This window comes from Pinus tabuliformis, chromosome 2_2 (assembly GCF_031772625.1).
Source record: "Pinus tabuliformis cultivar Carrire ecotype Pingquan chromosome 2_2, CPIR1, whole genome shotgun sequence".
Taxonomy (NCBI): domain Eukaryota; kingdom Viridiplantae; phylum Streptophyta; class Pinopsida; order Pinales; family Pinaceae; genus Pinus; species Pinus tabuliformis.
Genome location: NC_142300.1, coordinates 801869479 through 801875627, shown reverse-complemented (window position 1 = coordinate 801875627; position 6149 = coordinate 801869479). Strand labels below are relative to the sequence as shown.

Sequence of the window (6149 nt, the reverse complement as noted above, 5' to 3'; positions counted from 1 at the left end):
TTAGGCACCTGGTGGAAACCCCAAATTTTAAGCGCTGGGTGGAAACCCCAAATTTTTGGCGAGACATGGAAGCCCCAAATTTTGGGCACCGGGTGGAAACCCTAAATTTTGGGCGCCGCATGGAAACCCAAAATTTTGGGCGCCACATGGAAACCCCAAATTTTGGGTGCCGGGTGGAAACCCCAAATTTTGGGCGCCGCATGGAAACCCCAAATTTTGGGCATCGCATGGAAACCCCAAATTTGGGCGCCGGGTGGAAACCCCAAATTTTGGGCGCCGCATGGAAACCCCAAATTTGGGCGCCGGGTGGAAACCCCAAATTTTGGGGCCGCATGGAAACCCCAAATTTGGGCGCCGGGTGGAAACCCCAAATTTTGGGGCCGCATGGAAACCCCAAATTTTGGGCGCTGCATGGAAACCCCAAATTTGGGCACCGGGTGGAAACCCCAAATTTTGGGCGCCGCATTGAAACCCCAAATTTTGGGCGTCGAGTGGAAACCCCAAATTTTGGGCGCCACATGGAAACCCCAAATTTTGGGTGCCGGGTGGAAATCCCAAATTTTTGGGCGCCGCATGGAAACACCAAATTTTGGGCGTCGAGTGGAAACCCCAAATTTTTGGGTGCCACATGGAAACCCCAAATTTGGGCGCCGGGTGGAAACCCCAAATTTTGGGCACCGCATGGAAACCCCAAATTTTGGGTGCCGCATGGAAACCCCAAATTTGGGCGCCACTGGCTTTTCAACCAAGCGCGATGACAAATTGTGTGAATCAACAGTTCCTCTCGTACTAAGTTGAATTACTATTGTGGTGCGGTTCATCAATAGGGTAAAACTAACCTGTCTCACGACGGTCTAAACCCAACTCACGTTCCCTATTGGTGGGTGAACAATCCAACACTTGGTGAATTCTGCTTCATAGTGATAGGAAGAGTCGACATCGAAGGATCAAAAAGCAACGTCGCTATGAACGCTTGGCTGGCACAAACCAGTTATCCCTGTGGTAACTTTTCTGACACCTCTAGCTTCAAATTCTGAAAATCTAAAGGATCGATAGGCGACGTTTTCACGGTTTGTATTCGTACTGAAAATCAAAATCAAATGAGCTTTTACCCTTTTGTTCCACACGAGATTTCTGTTCTCTTTGAGCTCATCTTAGGACACCTGCGTTATCTTTTAACAAATGTGCCACCCTAGTCAAACTCCCTACTTGACAATGTCTTCCGCCCAGATCGACCCGCCGAAACGTGCCTTAAGGCCAAAAACAGGGGCAGTGCCCCGTCTCCGCCTCACGGAATAAGTAAAATAACGTTAAAAGTAGTGGTATTTCACTTGCGCTGAAAACAGCTCCCACTTATTCTACACCTCTCAAGTCATTTCACAAAGTCGGACTAGAGTCAAGCTCAACAGGGTCTTCTTTCCCCGCTGATTCTACCAAGCCCGTTCCCTTGCCTGTGGTTTCGTTAGATAGTAGATAGGGACAGTGGGAATCTCTTTAATCCATTCATGCACGTCACTAATTAGATGACGAGGCATTTGGCTACCTTAAGAGAGTCATAGTTACTCCCGCCGTTTACCCGTGCTTGGTTGAAGTTCTTCATTTCGACATTCAGAGCACTGGGAAGAAATCACATTGCGTCAGCACCCGCAGGGACCATCGTAATGCTTTGTTTTAATTAAACAGTCGGATTCCCCTTGTCCGTACCAGTTATGAGTCGACTGTTCGATGCCTAGGGAAAAGACCCCGGCAGGGGGCATTCTACGGTCGTAGCCCAATCGGCACGCGACTGCCCGCGAGAGCAGCTCAGGCAAACTGCTGACAGCCCACGAGTTGAGGGCGCAGACCCCTAGGCCCAGCCCTCAGAGCTAATCCTTTTCCCGAAGTTACGAATCCATTTTTCTGACTTCCCTTACCTACATTGTTCTATTGAACAGAGGTTGTTCACCTTGGAGACCTGATGCGGTTATGAGTACGACTGGGCATGAACGGTGCTCGGTCCTCCAAATTTTCAACGGCCGCCGAGGGTGCACCAGACACCGCAAGACGTGCGGTGCTCTTCCTACTGCTGGACCCTATCTCCGGGTGAACCGATTCCAGGGTGGGCAAGCTATTAAAAAGAAAAGATAACTCTTCCCGTGGCCCCCGACGACGTCTCCGGATTTCCTAACGTTGCCGCCCACCGCCATGTCCCGGTTCGGGAATATTAACCTGATTCCCTTTCGATGCTCGTGCAGGGTGCACCCTTGATACAAGGCTTCCCCATCTCTTAGGATCGACTAACCCATGTCCAAGTGTTGTTCACATGGAACCTTTCCCCACTTCAGTCTTCAAAGTTCTCATTTGAATATTTGCTACTACCACCAAGATCTGCACTGGGGGCCGATCCACCCAAGCTCACGCCTGAGGTTTCTCAACGACCCCCGCGTCCTCCTACTCATCGGAGCCAGGAAATTGCTCTGACGGTCGAGTATAGGTTGCGCGCTTCAATGCCATCCATTTTTCGGGCTAGTTGATTCGGCAGGTGAGTTGTTACACACTCCTTAGCGGATTTCAATTTTCATGACCACCGTCCTGCTGTCTTAATCAACCAACACCCTTTGTGGGATCTAGGTTAGCGCGCAATTCGACACCGTAACTCAACTTTCGGTTCATCCTGCATCACCAGTTCTGCTTACCAAAAATGGCCCACTTGGAGCTCTCGATGCCATGGCACGGCTCAATGGAGTAGTCGCACCCTCTTACCTATTTAAAGTTTGAGAATAGGTCGAGGGCGTTATGCTCTCGATGCCTCTAATCATTTGCTTTACCCGATAAAACCCACGCGTGAGCTCTAGCTATCCTGAGGGAAACTTCGCAGGAAACCAGCTACTAGATGGTTCGATTAGTCTTTCGTCCATATACCCAAGTCAGACGAATGATTTGCACGTCAGTATCGCTACGAGCCTCCACCATAGTTTCCTCTGGCTTCGCCTTGCTCAGGCATAGTTCACCATCTTTCGGGTCGCAACAGGTGTGCTCGCACTCGAACCCTTCGCATAAGCGCAAGGTCGGTCGACGATGCACCCCCCCATAGAGGGGATCTCGCCCGTCAGCATCCTTGTGCCTCGCATGTTTTCAAACCCGCTGACTCGCACACATGTTAGACTCCTTGGTCCGTGTTTCAAGACGGGTCAAATGGAAAGCCCGCCAACCAACACCACAAGCGTGCAGGTGCAAACGGCCCGCCACAAGGGCGTATGCTTCATTCCTCGACCACCGCAGTGGCAAACTGACAGGAAGTAATTCACCCGCCCTTGTGACGATGCAGCAGCCTATGTTAGTTTGCACCTCAAGTCGAGCAGCGGACAAGCCTGAGCCATTCCACATTTGACTGAGATGCATCTACAGCCTCCATTCGCTTCCCTCTCGGCAATTTCAAGCACTCTTTAACTCTCTTTTCAAATTCCTTTTCATATTTCCCTCGTGGTACTTGTTCACTATCGGTCTCTCGCCCGTATTTAGCCTTGGATGGAATTTACCACCTAATTAGGGCTGCATTCCCAAACAACCCGACTCGCCGACAATGCCTCATGATGTGGCAGGGTCCCGGGCCGATGGGGCTGTCACCCTCTCAGGTTCCCCCTTCCAAGGGACTTGGCCTAGGTCGGCCTTTGAGGACGCTTCTACAGACTACAATTCAGGCGGCGCCGCCGCCCAATTTTCATGTTGGTCTCTTCCTGGTTCGCTCGTCGCTACTAGGGGAATCCTTGTAAGTTTCTTTTCCTCTTCTTAATTATATGCTTAAACTCAGCGGGTGTTCTCGCCTGAGCTGAAGTCGCAAAGTTGGAGCTAACTCCGCCCTACCCCATCGGAGGACAAGAGAGAGAAAAGCAAGTTTGAGCGATGCCACACAATGCCCGCATCAGCTAACGCCGACTACCCATCCAAGGGGACAAGATCACCGCTCGCCGACGCACGCCACGAAACATTGCTTGAGGTATTTCAGTTGACCGCACCGCATGGGGCACGGATGACCAGCTTCGCTGCTCCCTAGCATATTGCAGGGAGTGCGTTTGAATGGGATGCGACACCCAGACAGACGTGCCCTCGACCAAGGCCTCGGGCGCAAATTACGTTCAAAAAGTCGATGATTCATGGGATTCTGCAATTCACACTAAGTATCGCATTTCGCTACGTTCTTCATTGTAACAAGAGCCGAGATATCCGTTGCCGAGAGTCGTTTCCACGTATTACCAAAAAATCAGCCACAAAACTGAATAGGGGTACCCCCCACAACAAATGTAAGGCCAAGGGGCAAAGGGAGGAAAAACACATGAGAGAAAGAGAAATAAAGGTGTCTAACCCCCCCACAGGGGGAGGCTCGAATAGAAGAAAATCTCCCCCAGCCCCACGCCCTCGCAAAAAGGGGGGAAATGCGTGGAACAATGATCGAGAAGGACTAGGGTGGCCACCCCGGGAGCTCGCACTGCTTTTAGCCCTTCCCCGACACCAGCCCACAACAATTCCCCCTTTCCTCCATAAAGCTAGGGACCGAAAGGAAGAAAAGGGTATAAAACAAAGCACAAGCCTCCCAAGCCCCATGCCTTCAACAAAAGGGGGGAATTGAAGGGGACGACGATTGAGAAGGACTAGGGTGGCCACCCTGGGAGCTCGCACTGCATTTCGTCCTTCCGGAACACCAATCGAAAACAATCCCACCTTTTATGCGTAACGCTAGGGGCCACGAGGAAGAAGGGAAGAAAACAACAAGAGAGAAAGGGATATATCAACCGTGGCTACCGGCTCACAAGGGAAGGCTTCAAAAAGAGAATAAGCTTCCCCAACCCCGTGCCTTCACAAAAAGGGGGGAACATCAGGGGACGACGATTGAGAAGGACTAGGGTGGCCACCCTGGGAACTCGCACTGCTTTTCGTCCTTCCCGAACACCAATTCACAACAATCCCACCTTTTCCCCGTAAAGCTAGGGGCCGAAAGGAAGAAGGAAGAAAACAACATGAAAGAAAGAGAGATATCAAACACGTCTATCGGCTCACAGGGGGAGGCTCAAACAAAAAACAAGCTTCCCCACCCTAGTTTCTTCGCAAAAGGGGGGGGCTGTCGGGGACGGTGATCGAGAAGGACTAGGGTGGATTTTCATCCTTCCCGAAAACCAATCCACAACAATCCCACCTATCCTCCATAAAGCTAGGGGCAAAAGGAAGAAGGGAAGAAAACAACACCAAAGAAACAAAGATCCCGAGAAAAGAGAGAAGCTCAACAGCACACCGAGTAGATGCCCGCTAAAAAAAAAGAAATCAAACAATGCACCCAATCGAAAAAGCATCCCACCTCTTCACACGCTCCCACATGCATTCAGCAAAACACCCTTTCCAGCTTTACAACATAGCAAACAACCAAGAAAATAAATCACAACCTAAAATTGACCAATAGAAAAGACAAGGGCCACGATGAGATCATTGTGTCTGGAGCATGTCACTGAGAGGCAAACAGCCCCCCAACCCAGTGGCACAAGGCTTCAAATGACAAATAGACTGCTGCCAATAACACAAACCCACCCCGCCATTGCACCCCTTCGTGTACAAAGCACCCAACAACCTTTCCAGCGAGAGAGTCAACGGGGGTCAAAGAATCAAACTCCAAAGAGGATTTGTCACGGGCCGACACTCAACGCTAGAGAAAACCACGGGACACAAATACATCGATGGTGCAAGGCCACTAGAGAGAGGGACATTTGCAAAGCGAACACCATGAAACAAAGAAATGATGCAAGTCCCACAAAAAACCCACAATCCAAAGGGAGGAACAAAGACACAACCCGCAACTTCTTTTTCCCTCAGAAGGGGAGTGGGTCATGAGAGGACGAGGAATTCCCGTGATGGCAGAGGCACGAGATAAGATTGCCACCCTCATGCCGGCCGGCGGGGAAAATTGCGATCTTGATGGAGCTCAGACCGAGGGATGGGTTTTTCATTACCTCGACACCCAACCCTTCCGCGAGGGCATGTCGAGGAATGATCGGGAGGGACTAGGGTGGCCAGCCCAATGGGTTGAATCACTCTTCATCCATCCCATACTGACCGCACCCCGACAATCTCCCCTCACGGAAGGTTTGATCTACCAGGTGCACGCACAACCACTCCCTCGACCC

At 50.9% G+C, this 6149-nt stretch overlaps 2 non-coding genes across 2 annotated transcripts; both read right to left on the bottom strand.

The window, feature by feature from the left end:
• Window positions 1-465: 465 nt before the first annotated feature.
• Window positions 466-3817, bottom strand: LOC149195244 (25S ribosomal RNA). The gene has a single exon (XR_016255212.1). It is a non-coding gene; the product is annotated as a 25S ribosomal RNA (ribosomal RNA).
• Window positions 3818-4064: 247 nt separating this feature from the next.
• LOC149195243 (5.8S ribosomal RNA) lies at window positions 4065-4218 on the bottom strand. Its single transcript, XR_016255382.1, has one exon. It is a non-coding gene; the product is annotated as a 5.8S ribosomal RNA (ribosomal RNA).
• Window positions 4219-6149: the final 1931 nt, after the last annotated feature.